This window comes from Topomyia yanbarensis, chromosome 2 (genome assembly GCF_030247195.1).
Source record: "Topomyia yanbarensis strain Yona2022 chromosome 2, ASM3024719v1, whole genome shotgun sequence".
NCBI lineage: Eukaryota > Metazoa > Arthropoda > Insecta > Diptera > Culicidae > Topomyia > Topomyia yanbarensis.
Window position 1 is genome coordinate 77,677,891 of NC_080671.1, and position 15,632 is coordinate 77,693,522.

The window sequence follows — 15,632 nt, forward strand, 5'->3', positions numbered from 1 at the left end:
TCACGCACGCCCCACATTCCTCTGCCACGCCTCGAGATGTCAGTAGCGATAGGTATCAGCAATATACGCTACGTTACGACCCTCCCATCTCGGCATGAGCAGACCATATATCCGTCTATCATCCGCCCATTCACTCGCTCTATCGTCATGCATCGGCGTGGCTATCGCGGTTGCTACCGCTGTGCCGCTCTTGCCTCAACATGAGCAGACCGTTCATTCATTTCTCCGCGCATAACCCATTCCGCTCTAGCTAACCAAACCCGAAATAGTCATACTCTTCTCCTGCTGCTCGGCGCGCCATGTTCTCTGCAACCTGCAGGCAATCTGAGTTGTAGCAGTCGAAACTGCGTTCCACTTCTCCACCGCTTGGCACATCCCCTGTATAAGGGTATCAGGGGTTGTGTCCCAGCCGCAGACGTCTAGAATAGCTCCTCTTTCGACGTCGAAGCGGGGACATACGAATAGTATGTGCTCCGCAGTTTCGACAACACCTGGACAGTCTAGGCAGACTGTGGCCTCAGCTTGCCTAAACCTGTGGAGGTACTGTCGGAAACAGCCATGGCCTGACAGGAATTGTGTCAGAGGGAAGTGAACTTCCCCATGGGGTCTTCCCACCCAGCTCGGTATGTTTGGTATCAGCCGATGGGTCCACCTACCTCTCGAGGAGTTATCCTATTCGCGCTGCCATCTGGCGACCGAGGTCACCCTGGCACACTCGCGGACTCCCCTATTGCCACGCAATTCAAAACAATTTTCGTCCTCCCGGATGACCAGCCCGACTGGCATCATACCCGCTACCACGCAGGATGCATCGTGTGATACCGTGCGGTAGGCAGATATCACTCTGAGACACATCAAGCGGTAGGTGCTCTCCAATTTGCGACGGTAACTGGTTACTTCCAGTGCCCTCGCACAAGACGGTCTACCGTACCTAAGGATAGATACGGCGACACCTGCCAGTAACCTACGTCTACTGGCGCACACCTTAGAGATGTTGGACATCATCCTCGATAATGCCGCAACAGCCGTCGAAGCCTTCTTGCACGCATAGTCGACATGGCTGCCGAAGGTCAGCTTGTCGTCTATGATGGCCCCAAGAATCTTCAGACTCCGCTTTGAAGTTATCTCGACTTCTCCCGCTTGGATAACCGCTTGTTGTTCCGACTTACGGTTATTAACAATAACCACCTCCGTCTTGTGGTGGGCGAGTTCTAGGCCTCTCGCGCTCATCCATTCCGCCACCATGCTAATCGCGTGTGCCGCCGTTAGTTCTACCTCGGGGATTGACTCCCCGTAGATCGCCAGGGTGACATCATCGGCGAAGCCAACGATTTTCACACCAGGAGGGAACTTTTGTCTCAGAACCCTGTCATACATAAGGTTCCATAATACCGGGCCAAGGATTGAACCTTTTGGGCCTCCTGCGGTAATAGGAACACTTCTCTGACCGGCATCGGTCTCGTATAGTAGTACACGGTTCTGGAAGTAGCTTTCCAAGATCCAGTACAGGCCCACCGGCAGACCAATCCGGTGTAACCAGAGCGCGATGGCATCCCAGCTTGCGCTGTTGAACGCGTTCTTCACATTAAGTGTCACTAACGCACAATATCGAATACCTCGCCCCCTTTGGTCTTTGCCATCACGATCCTGTACGCATCGCCCCACGGATTCACGTTGGCGTCCTCGCACAAATTGTCAAAACACGCTCTCTTGTTGCTCTTGATGACCTTATTAAGGGCCGATTTCTCAGCACGAAACACTTCACGGCGGTCCACTCTAACCTCCTCGGTGCGGGCTCGCTGCATCCTACGTCTAGCTCGTAGGCAAGCTGATCGTAGGGCTGCAATCTCTGCACTCCACCAGTATACCGAACGTCTGCCATTTCTTGGCAGGGTTTTCTTCGGCATAGTGGCGTCGCACGCGCGTGATAGGACAGCTACCAGCGCATCCCCGCTTAGACTATCGGTGTTGGCCTCCAGTCCCAGGGCTGCGGCGAAAACTTCGCTGTCGAAGTGATTTGTCTTCCACCCGCGTACCTGACAAGGATTACAAGCCCTCGGATGCTGCACACCATGGTTGATCCTAAAGCGTATTGCTAGGTGATCACTATGGGTGTAGCCCTCGTCTACCCTCTAGTCCATGTCTGGAACCAAACTCGGACTGGCAAACGTTACGTCAATCCACGACTCGACCCCATTCCTACGGAATGTGCTAGCGGAACCATCATTGACTAGCACTGCATCAAGTTTCGCAAGCGCCTCCAGTAGCGCTTGGCCCTTAGTATTTGTACAGCGGCTGCCCCATTCCTCTGCCCAAGCGTTGAAGTCACCCGCTATGACAAACGGCTTCCGACCCACCATGTCAGACGAAAGCTTATCGATCATCTGGTTGAACTGTTCTATTGGCCACATAGGTGGGGCATAGCAGCTACAATAGAACACACCATTGATCTTGGCAATCGCGACACCCTCCGCAGAGGACTGTATTACCTCCTGAACCGAGAACCGTCCCGTTGTACAGATTGCCGCCATTCTAGACCCGTCCGCCACCCAGTTGCAGGTATCGGCAGGAATGTTGTACGGTTCGAATAGGAGGGCGACATCTGTCCTCGACTCCGATACCGACTGCCACAGCAGCTGCTGAGCGGGTGCGCAGTGGTTAAGATTCAGCTGTGTGACGTATGCCATAGCTTCCTCTTTCCGGCCTCCCCGAAGAGACACGCAGGTCCGCCCATAACATGGTTGCGGCCCTGCTTCTTACTAGCGCAGATAAGGCACTTGGGTGCCCTCTCGCATTTCAGCGCCGTGTGTCCCTCCTCGCCGCAGCGGAGACACAACTTGCTCCTGTCTGGGCCCTTACAGTCGTATGACTTGTGGCCTGGCTCCAGACATTTAAAAGACCGGTCCACTGAAGGCGGCTGGGGTATGCTTATTGGGCATACTGCCCGAGCAAATACTCATGGTTTCAAACACCACACAACCCCTTGAAATACCATGAACATGGTCCGTGCCCACTTTCACAACCATTAAAACCCCATAAAATGGTCTCAATAACCCATAAATATACCAACGTATGGTTTTTCTATGGGATATACCGGACCATGACGATGGTGTTTTCGTGGCCTGAATCCATTTCAAACACCCATGCCCAACCCTATGAGTATGGGGGTATTATGGACTTTACGTTTGCTCGGATGACCAGCCGATCTTTAACTTCCCTATATCGGTCACTTTTTTGGCTTCCGCGACCGGTAGCTTGAAGTAAGCTACCTGCGTGCCAAGCATCCGCTCCCTGAGACGTACAGAGGTCCGATCAATCACAACGCCGCACTGCTCCTTTACGACCGAGACGACGTCCTCTGCGTTTGTGACCTCGTCCAGTTGCTTACACTGGAGAGTCACTTCCGCTCCCAACGACTTCACCTGAGCGCCGTTTCCCAAGACCTCTTGGGCCAACCTCCTATATGTCACTCCGCTGGATTGTGCACCACGCTTCAGCACCAAGATCATTTCGCCATCTTTGGTGCGTCTGACGCTTCGCACATCCTGTCCTAAATTCGAGAGACTTTCGGCCACCCGCTTCGATTTTAGGATCTCAGCGTAGCTACCCTCGTTGGTTTTCACCAACAGGGCCTCTCCTCTGTCTCTCGCCTTCTTTTTCTTCGCCGGTCGACTTCCGCTTTCTACTGACCCTGGCGCCGGCTGGCTGGTGCCAGGTTGCTCCACGTTTTGCGCCCGATTAGCGACTTTCGCCTTTTTAGGCTGAGAAGTCGCCTTCTTGGGTCGCCGCCCGGCGGGATCCTTCGCACCCAGATTCACGCCTTCCAAACGACGTTTGGCCTTATTGGTTGCACGTCGTTTGGCGTTGCCCCGCGCGCCTTCTCTAGATGACTGCCTAGGCCGCTTCGCGGACTTGCCCTCCATCAAGCGCTTTGTGGCCGATAAATCGAAATCTATCGCCTCCTGGGTCATTGTCGCTCCCTCGTGGAAAGAGAAGGCCTCGGTTTGGGTACCTCTATCGGCCTTCTCTTTTCCCGGCAGCCTCTCCATGTAGGCTTCTTGTTCTTGTCTTGCGACTCGAACAGGCTGGCTGAGCACCATCAGGTTCTGGTTTAGCTCCTTGCTGATGTTGTTTTTACCGCTTGTGAACTCGATAATACTATCCAGCTGCTTGACCACCGCCTGCATCGCGGGTAGTAGTCCGCCAAGCGTGCTGATAGTACTATCTCCTACCACACCCATTGCTCCCTCGGTGCTGTTGTTTACAGCCACCGTCGCTCCACTGTCAACCCCTGTCGGGGGAGACCTCGGCAGACCCCCTTTGGCAAAGGGGTTCAGCGCCGTAGTCATTTCCTCCTCATCATTGCACCCTTTTTTATTACTCATTTGCGCGAGAAAATAGGTCCGCCACGCCAGCGCTCCGCATTAACGTGGTAAGAGACGCTTACTGTGGGGGTGTCCAGGCATCCCACAGGCTCCGTTAACGATCGGGCATCTTTTTCACCCCCCTCCCCCGATCAGTCATCCCTCGGCACGGGTCGCTTCACGCCTTGGAATTGGGGTTATCCCGTTTGGTGGGCCCATATTACCGGGAGATCAGTAGCGCTATTGTATGCCGGCCACTACACAGCCAAGCATTACCAAGAAGACCAGCTGTCTGAATTACCTAAAGTGACAAAGTTGAGGTAAAAAATCGAAGAACTCTAGAAAAATCGTGAAAAGCAAGGGCAACGTGCACGGACAGATCAAGGATCTAGTGATTGGCATCAAATCCGCCGTAGCAGCAGCCGAATGCAAACAGATGGCGTTACTAGAGCGAGCTGAAAACGCCGAAAGGACGCTGAAGATCACAGAGATAGCGGAGGCAGAAACCTATGAGACGAAGAATGGTAACCGGTATTCTCGTTCTGTGAAAAGAATAAGGGAAACGCCAGGAGAGGAGGGGAAACCGAAGAAACCCAAGAAGGTCGATGAAGGACAGCGAAACAGCCGACAATCGCAGAGTGAATGGCGAACCGTAGAAACCGCAGAAGAGAGGAGGAAAAACAGAAAGAAAATGAGGAAAAGAAGAAATAACACCTTCGGTCACGCCAGCGGAAGCATAGGGGAGACGTTCTAGTCATCAAAGCAAACGACGGCGTGACGTACTCTGCGATCCTCAAAAAGGTGAGAGAGGATCCCAAGTTGAAGTAGCTGGGGAAGAATGTTTTATAAACCAGGCGTACTCGTGGCAGAAGCGGTGGGAGGAGAAGCGAATGTGAGAGCTTTAGTTCAGGAAGCAGTGGTCGAGTGCAGGAATCTGGACGAGATCACAACGGAAGACGATGTGAGAAGCGCACTAATAGAGCAAGGAAACCAGGAGAGAGAGAGCAGATATCAATCATATTGAGGAAGGCGTATCGCCAACCGCTGCCTACAAGCTTATGTCGACCGGTAAGATCAAAATCGGGTGCTCGGTGTACTTGTTGTGATTGATCCCTAGAGCCACTAAACAAATGGAAAGGTGTTTTAGGTAAGGGTGGGCGAAACTTTATTTTTTCGCAAATTGTCGGAACGAAACGAAATTTTTCGCAAACTTTGCGAAACGAAACGTTCGGGAAAATTTTGTTTAAATGCGTAAATATCGCCAAAATTTTGCGAATTTTTTTGCCTGTTTCGCAAAGTTTGCGAAACTTTTCGAAATTTATCAATATTCAATTAATTTTAGCGTTGTATAACTGTTTCTTGGTTAAATCTATTTTACACAAAAATAATAACTTGCGATGACTGGAAGATTCCGATAGCTGATCGGAGCAATGATTTACCTGGTATGGCATGCACATGGTGCACTAATGAAAAATTTATTCAAAGTACAGCTTATTCATTTTATACAATTATATCACAGAGAAAAGCCGTCTATCTCGAGCGTCGACGGCCTATTCAAAGGTCTGCATCAGATTGACTAGTTTTTGGGATAAGCTAAGATAAGAAAAAAGTTTTCATAATCGAGTTTGCGTCGCTTAACACGGAAACAACACCCGTTTTCCTAAAAAAGATGGTCTTTGCATTTATTCGTCAATATTTTGTAAAAAAAAATCCGATGAAAAAGACCCACAGTTCGAAAGGTAATGATTTACCATTTTGACTATTCTTAATTTTTTATTTAGACTGTGGTCGCTTGTAACTCTACATGTGATTTTATATTATTGGAAAGAGAACGTGCTTTGAATAGTTTATTGATTGTATTGATAGGGCAATTTTCACACGAAATAAGGACCAAAAACCAAAGATAGAATGAAATTGGATATTACGAAATAATTCTGTTTTTGTGCTCAGTGACCTAAAATGATACATATTTGCTGTCTTATAATTTCTGGGGATCCTCTATTTCGAGGTCTTGTAACTGTAATAGAAGTTCCAGTAGAAATTTTCCACAAAATGCCCTTCAAACCCAATCTTTTTATGCCAATAAATTTCATTGTACGCATTTGGAGTTATGATGTACGGAAAAGGTTGATTTTTCGAGTTTATCGTTTATAATCTAACAATTATTACCCGAAAACGAATACTTGTTCCGTAAATTTAGGTTGACCACAAACAAGGCTTAGATCGGGGCGGGCATAGCGTAGTTGGCCTTGTACGCAACTCACCTGTTTTCGTGTCCCAACTCCGCACATAGGGTTAGAACTTACTTTAACCTGGAAAAGAGGCAAATGACTAAGGTTAAAACTTCTATAATCGAAACAAAAAAGCTTAGATGTAGCAGTTCAGAATTCGCTAGAATGCAAACTAAATGAGTTATAATTTTGTTTTGCTAGATTGCTTCTGTGGTCCAGTAAGCCTTAGGCTAACTCGAAAAGAGATTATTACTCTAATAATCTATATGGCTTTTCCTGACTATTTTTACAAATATGCAATCACACATTTTTGAAAAATGTGTTTAATCTCCGATCGCTTACCATGAGTTAAACACAATTTTCATAATTGGACACATTCAGAACAACATCAACTATTACAATTTCGTTTCGTTTCGTATCATTAAGAGAATACGGAAGAGTTATTCGTTTCGTTTCGTACCGCATAGACCAGAATCACGTTTCGCCCCACCCTTAGTTTTAGGTGCATGGGTTTCGGCCATCAGGCAAGAAACTGTAGAGGCCCAGACAGATCTGATCAGTGCAGAAAATGTGGGGAGAAGGGACACATTGCTAGAGACTGCACAAAGCAACCGAAGTGCTTGCTCTGCACAAATGAGAGCGAAAAAGACCACATGACGGGAGGCTTCTTATGCCCAGAGTACAAAAAGGCGAAGGCAGGCTGATGATGAAGATAACCATGTTTAATCGCAATCATTGTGACATTACACAGCAACTGTTGTGGTAACGAAACGAAATGCGACGTTGCAATTTTTGCAGAGCCGTGTCGTGTCCCTACCGATAACGGTAACTGGGTGGTGGATAGTGCAGGGATGCCGGCAATTCAAGTGATGGGCGGTATCTCTATTCAAGAAGTGGTGGATAGCACACACGAAGGTTTCGTGATCGCCGGGATCAACGGCGTATTCGTGTGCAGCTGTTATGCTCCTCCACGGTAGACACCAGAGCAGTACAACCGGATGTTGGACGCATTAACCGACTCGTTAGTCGGGCGAACGCCGGTTGTTATAGGAGAAGATTTTGGGTCGTGGAGTAACAGGCTGAGCAACGCAAGAGGTTATAACCTATTGGAAGAAGACGCGTCCAGAAAGCAAGATTTGAGGCAGTTAGAGAAGAGTGTCAGGTAACATTACGGTCGGCCAGGGCCGCTTTAAACGCCACATAGTGCTAAGTAAGTCCACCTGCTACAAGGAGCTGTGCAGAGAAGTAAACGCTAACCACTGGCACAATGCTCACAGTGTCGTTAAGGCCAGGATCAAAGGTCCAATGACGACAGTCAAAATGTGCGCCGACAAACTGAAAATTATCGTGGATGGTCCTTTCCCAAAGTACGACCCAACCGCATGGCCGCCTACACCGTGATGCAGACGGTGGAAATGCTGGTAACCATCGAGTTTCCAACGACGAGCTCCTTATTGTGGCGAAAAGGCTGAAAGGGAAGAAAACTCCCGGACCGAATGGTATCCCCAACGTAGCACTGAAGACTGCGATCCTGGTGTTTCCGGACATGTTCAGGATAGTCCTACAGAAATACCTGAACAATGGCAACTTCCCGGATAGATCGAAGATCCAAAAGCTGGTGTTACTGCCAAAACCAGGGAAACCACCAGGAGATTCAGCATCGTAGCGGCCTATATGCCTGCTGGATACTCTTGGTAAGCTCCTGGAAGGGTCATCCTCAACAGACTGACGACCTACGCTGAAAGTGAAAACGGGCTAGTGCAGAGGCATTTCGGGTTCCGGAAAGGGATATCGACGGTGGACGCCATCCGCACAGTCATCGCGAACGCGGAGAAAGCATTGAAGCAAAAGAGAAGGGGTAATCGCTACTGCGGTGTTGGTAACGATAGACGTGAAGAACGCGTTCAACAGTGCTAGCTGGGGAGCCATCGCCGTAGCACTGCACAGAATGCGGGTTCCGGACTATCTGTGCAAGGTGCTTCCAGAACCGAGTACTGGTCTACGAAACGAACATGGGACAGAGGTCGATTAAGGTCACGGCGGGAGTTCCTCAGGGCTCCATACTCGGCTCAACGCTCTTGAATATAATGTACAATGGAGTGTTAACACTGGAACTGCCCAGGGGAGTGAAGTGGAGCCCAGTGGAGATCGCCGGCATTCTAGATGATGTTGTCCTAACGATAACGGGCGAGACCCTGACGGCAGATACAATAGGCATCGTGGAAACCTGGATGCCTAACGTTAAGTTGCAGCTGGCTCACCACAAGACCGAGGTAGTGCTGGTTAGCAACCGTAAAAAATCCAGCGGGTCGAGATCAGCGTCGGGGGACAATCTACTCAATCGATGCGTGAGCTGAAGCACCTGGGTGTTATGGTCGGCAATCGGTTAAATTACAACAGCCATGTCGACTATGTATGTGAGAAGGTAGCGAGGGCAACTAACGCATTCATGCCGAATCACGTAGGAGCAATAGGCAACACGAGACGTCTCCTGGCGGATGTCTCATCCTCAATACTGAGGTATGGCGTACCGGCCTGGGCTGCTGCGCTGAACTCAAACGGGAACCGGACCAAGCTGACAAACACGTTTCGCTCAATGGCTGTTCGTGTTGCGAGTGCGTACAGAACGATATCGTCGGAGGCGGTATGCGTAATTGCCGGGATGATTCTGCATCACTCTGGCTGAGGACGTGGAATGCTACCAGCAGAGTAATGCAAGTCCGAGAGGACTCGTTGGTAAAGTGACAGCAAGATTAGGACAACGCTGAGAAAGGAAGGTGGACTCACCGACTCATCCCAAATCTATCTGCTTGGGTAGATAGGAAACACGGAGAGGTGAACTTCTATTTGACGCAGTTTTTGTCCGGGCATGGCTGTTTCCGGAAGTACCTACATCGGTTTGAACATGCTTCGTCACCCCTTTGCCCTGAGTGTGTGAACGTGCAAGAGTTACCGGACCACGTGGTCTTCGAATGCCCCAAGTTCAAAGAAGTCCGAAGGGGTGTGTCGCTTAGAACAATGTGCCGTACACACTGTATTACTTACTATAACACGATATAAGATTACGATTCACAGTAATACACGATCATTTCACTTGTTACCACAATGTGTGGCAAATTGAGGCACACTTCTAACAACTTAAAAACTGTCAATAAAGTGTAGTTAAATCATCATAGCAACCATTGCTTTTGTTTTACTGAACACCATGACACATTGCGGCACAAGCTACCACGCTGTTGGTTTGTGAGAACAATTCGGTTTGTGTTAAGCGACTAGCCCCTTGGGTATGCCTAAGCTGACCAACTGTGGGCTAAGAAAAATCCGTACACATTTCATTTCAAAATTTAGAACACAGAGGTTGATTTCTAAGACTGTTTAGTGTTTCTCTTGTTTACTATATTTTACTACAGGCAATGGAATTTTTAACAATGATTTTAAGGGTTGGCATAGCGTAGTTGGTAAATCGATTGGTTCGATTCCCAATCCCGCACATAAGGTTACAGTTTTTTCAAAAGAGATATCTACCACGAAAAAAGAGGCAAATGACCCTAATGTTAAAACCTCTATAATCGAAATATTTTCTGGATTCAATGTAAGTGATGAAGCACAAAAATTATATGCCAGAGTTTCCTGTTGTAGTGTCCTGATCAGTTTCCTTCATGTACATTCGTTCTTTAATTTGCAGTTATAATTTATGGAACCAAACTATATTTAGTTTACCATCTAAGTCTAGTTCGACCATTCCGAGACATCGTTTCGTTCTTCGCATTATGTTTTTAAAAAATCCAGAAAAAATAGAAATTTCTTGCCATTCAGGAAGGTTCTTTGAAATTATATAGGTTTCTGTAGAAAATTAGATGTTCCGATCGAAATAAACTTACGAAATTATAACAGACTGTTGCTCAGCACATTGGATAAAATAATTAGGTTTCGAATTTAAATATCCACGACCATCCAATCCCGGGATTATGAATTTTGATTAGAATCTTAGTACAGAGACCAAAGACCCGAAACGTGCACAGATTTTTTTTTCAAATTCAAATTTTGGAATTAAAAGGATGTATTCTATACTTCAAATTCACAAAAACAGCTGTTCGTAAGAACAGAGTTCTATACAAATAGACAAATTAAAAATAAAATGCTCATGCGTTTCGAATTCATCTCATCAGTACATACACGGTTGGATCTTCTTTCTTTCTTCGTTCAAACTGAGAACTCTGGCTTTTGATTTGAAGTTGCACACAGTTTTCACGGTTTTGCAGTTGCCGTTATTGCCTGAACAAGTGTCACAAAGTTGGCAACCATTTGGGGATCAGGCAACGGAAATGAAGACTGTGTATTGGTATTAATTGTCAGAGATGAGTTTCCTTAACGACTGCTGTTACGTTTTATGATAGTGAGCCGTTTCATCATAGAATATGGAGGTAGGAATCTGTCATTGATAACTGCAAAGCATTATTTGTAAAATAATACTGTCGTGTTTTGTATTGTCGGATCAGGTAGGAAGGACGCTATCTTACCGTGTAATCACCATTGAAATAATCTAGGCATAATTAGTTTTTTCATGTATCCTTTGTAACGATTCCACTTTTCTGTACAGCGATACTTTTAAAGACCGTATCACAAGTTCGAGGTGCCATATCGGGCAGTTGAATCTTGATTTTATCCATAAACACGAGGATATTGAATTTTATTATAGTGCTTCACGATCAACGACATGTTGTAGATTTTTCTGCAAAATGATTTTGCTTGCCTGGCGCAATCTATCGAAAATTATCATTATTGAATGCCTGATATGATGGCATCTGATAGAGGTGACTTTCGCAAAGCTAGGCTATGAAACCTGTGACTAAATATTCCAAAAACTCGGGCTAATACGGAAAGACTCGAAGTCCGTTCTTTGACCAGAGTTCCACTTTTGTTTTTAATATTCACATATCTCGACACTAAACGATCACTTCGGCAAGAATTAAAATATTACAGCGATTGTTGTTCAAATTGGCACTTCCCGACAGATTTTACAATACAGTAATTCCTCCAAGATTCACCCAAAAATCTTTAAAATCGCGAACGATCATCCTCGATACAGTTGAAACATTAGACGTTTTAGCAGCATGGGTTCTGAGCATTTTGCACGCAAAGCAAAGTATTTTGATTCAAGCGCAACACTTTCAAAGGCCCTAAAAATTTTTGCAGGCATTGTTTAAAAAAAATGTGTTTCGAAATCTGTACTTTGCACAGCAAAACACTCCGAGAAAATATTGCTGAGTAAAGCCATGTCAAGTGATCCTCGATTTTTTCGCAAAATCACTGATCTTCACGAGGTATAATTTATTGTATAGGGATTATGGTGATTAGCTTGTGGTATAAATATTTCGTTAAAATTCCTTTTTTTCTTTAAGATATTAACCCTTAAACTTTATTGCATGATAAAATTGAAAATTTTATATCTCAAAAACTACTTAAGATAATTCAATGAATTTTTGCACACTTATGGAATGATATTTGCACTATCTTATAAAAATATCTTTACTTTATAATTGCGTGAATAACGGTACTTTGCATCTATTTAAAATTTTCAATTGTATTTTTTCTTATGTTCTTCACGCTAAAAATTTTCAAAACTTATATCAAATTATGCGAAAATCTTTCACCTTCAATAATCTGTATTGATAATTTTTCATTTTTGTTCCTATCGAGAGTTATAGAGGATTTTGTAACAGTGCGCTGTTTCAACGCACGGCCCATTTCGATGCAACCCGCGAGAACGTACATATTGGCAACGCCGCACGTCGCAACGTCCTAATGCGCATCGCTTTGAAGGAGCGTATCTCATGTTCAAAATTGGCATCTCTGCGATTAAAGTAAAAAGACAAGCTGTGATGTTTTCGGAGTAACTTTGCATGCTCTTTAGCGTTATTATATTGTTCAAGAGTTATTTAATTTACTGTCACTCAATACCTCGGACAAGTGCGCTCGGTTGTTGCCAGTCGATGAGCACAGTTGAGCAGTGGGCATGCTTTAATCTGCGTTGGCATATTTTTCGCATATTGACATACTTCACCACGTTTTATTTTCAGTTGGTTCTGTCTAAGAGGTAGCACGGTATATTGTGAATCTTTTCTTAAATCCACATAGCGACTTTTCAGCCACGCGTCATCTGGTCGTGCGTTAAATTACGCGCTCATTTAATTTGCATCAGTGCGAGTGAGAAAACGTTTTGACGTTTGTTTTTGTTTCGATCGCACAACACCCAAGTCCCCCATATAGAGAGAACTCGACGAAATGCTATATTATCTCAAGATATACAATATTTGCTCAAAAAAACATTCGATTGATTTATGTTTTAAATATGGGTCGATCACACGAATGATGTATTCCGTTAAAAAAAATCATAAATATGTTCGTCGTATCTTGTTTTTATTGCATCCATGTGGAGTGATAAACACATGTGTAGCATATGTCGTAATGGGCGCAAAAAATACAACGAAAATAAATATGGACATGAACAAAACATAATTTTCCTTAAATTTTCAAATTTACATCCCGTGTTTATAGTAATGGGTTCCTCTATAACGCGTTTAAAATATAGGAAAATGTACACGTTTTATTTTTCTTCTTATATTGTTTGCCAAAGTAATGGAACTGGAATATTCGATGACTCAACAGGTACATGCGGAAAACTGTAACGATGATTTTGAAATAAAGATCGTTGATGATTAATTGAAATTCGACAAAAATAAATAATATCGTACCAGAACTTGGAGAACCACCAATCAACAGAATTAACAGAAGCAATATTGATAAACAACCTCAACAACGATGCGATCGAACAACAGATTTTATGTAAATTTTTTCAAAAGACACATCGTTGTTTAAAGGTAATATCACTCGGTGAAAATAAAAACGTGAAATAAAATGCTGTTGGCATAAGATTTTCCACTTTCATATAGTATGTTGTAGACTAAAAAAGAATTTGGATATAACGTAGATGTATTTTGACTAACAAAAGTGTTTTTAAAGATGTTAATTGTTAGTAGCGTCAAATTATAATAATAAAAAATATATGAAACAACTATAATTTTTGTTGTGCTCTTCAGTCAAAAAAATTTAACGCATCTTAAAATATCCGGAAAAAAATCACCTTCGATAATTCGTATTGAAAAGTTTGCCCTTTTGCGCTAATCGAGAGATATGGTTTCTTTTAGTCATGCGATGCGCACTTCCCACACGATGCGCTTTCTGATGTAGCTACGTGCGACGTTGCCAATATGAACGTTCTCGCGGGCTGCATCAAAGTGGGCCGTGCGTTGAAACAGCGCACTGTTACAAAATCCTCCATAACTCTCGATAGGAACAAAAATGAAAAATTATCAATACAGATTATTGAAGGTGAAAGATTGCCGCATAACTTAACATACGTTTTGAAAAAAATTAGCGTGAAGAACATAAGAAAAAATACAATTGAAAATTTTAAATAGATGCAAAGTACCGTTATTCACGCAATTATAAAATAAAAATATTTTTATAAGATAGTGCAAATATCATACTACAAGTGTGCAAAAATTCATTGAATTATCTTCAGTAGTTTTTGAGATATAAAATTTTCAATTTTATCATGCAATAAAGTTTAAGGGTTAATATCTTAAAGAAAAAAAGGAATTTTAACGAAATATTTATACCAAAAGCTATTCACCATAATCCCTATACAATAAAATATACCTCATGAAGATCGGTGATTTTGCGAAAAATTCGAGGATCACTTGACATGGCTTTACTCTGCTGGGAATATTCTCTTCTTCGCAAAAAACAAATGCTGTATAAAAAGTTGTGAATTTATCAAAAAATTAAAAAAAATTATTATAAACTAAAACTACAGAAAAACTCATTTTTTAAAAAGTTTTATTTTTTGGTAACGAAAGTCTGAAGAGAATAAAAACATATTTAATGTGATTGCATCGCGGAGAAATAATTGGTAAAAATGTTTTTCTTGCAACTGCTCTAAATATGTTCCTAAATTTCATACTAACTGGCAGACAAAAACATAATTTAACATTTTATTACAGAATACGATTCTCATAGATATTTTAAATTTTATTATCTTTCTTTCTATTTCGAGAGTTTTCCTACTGGAGCTGTAGAGCTGAGTTCACAGAAGGGTTCCCTATTAAAATCACTCATCACTGCTTCAGTCCAATTGCAGCAGGCCGTGATTCTAATTGTGATATCGACTGTACGGTTCAGTTGTACAGTGGAATGAACTTGACGATCGCGTTGAAATGAGCGTTTATTTGTGTGCGCTTGAGACCGCGTTAATCGGATTAGAAGTGCTGTAGGGGTTACTAAATCATTGGGGTCGTTTATGTGTTTATGAAATCTTGGGCGTAGTTGTACATGGATGATCGCGATTGTATGTTCGTCTTTGTGTACCCTCGCGAAGGGCTCGAGCGTTTGGATGTTATTGTGTTCGATTGCGTGGGCGTTTGTTTGTCGCGTAGATGTTTGTGTGCCGCGTGTGCTAGCGTGTCATTTCGCATGCTTAAATTCGATTTTAAAAACGGGTGTCCATTTACATATTTGCGTGTGTTCTTGGATGATCGCACGGACCGTTAATGTAATACTTAATTTTCAGTTTATGGTTCAGATGCTAGAAGAGAGTGAGCTCTCTATCACTATCAACTCTATCACTAGAGTTCCCGGCCATGTCGCCATGGAACGTATTGTCTAGTAGATATTAGCGTCATTTTTCTGATTAGTCCAGCTGAGGGCATGGACCTAGGCGGCTAGGGCCGAGAGGAAGAATTTCCGGACATAACCAATTCATGATCGCCCGAACACAAGCGTATGTAGGCTCATTCTTCAGACCGCGTTTGTAAATTTATAAGTGCTAGAACGTTCACTTAGTCACCGGAGTGTTATCCTGTTTGTAAGATCGTAAGCGTAGGTATGCGTGGATGATCGCGAAGGGCTCAAGCGTTTGTATGTGAACGTGTTTGTCCCGTGTGCTAGCGTGTATGTAACTTCTCGTGTATAAGTT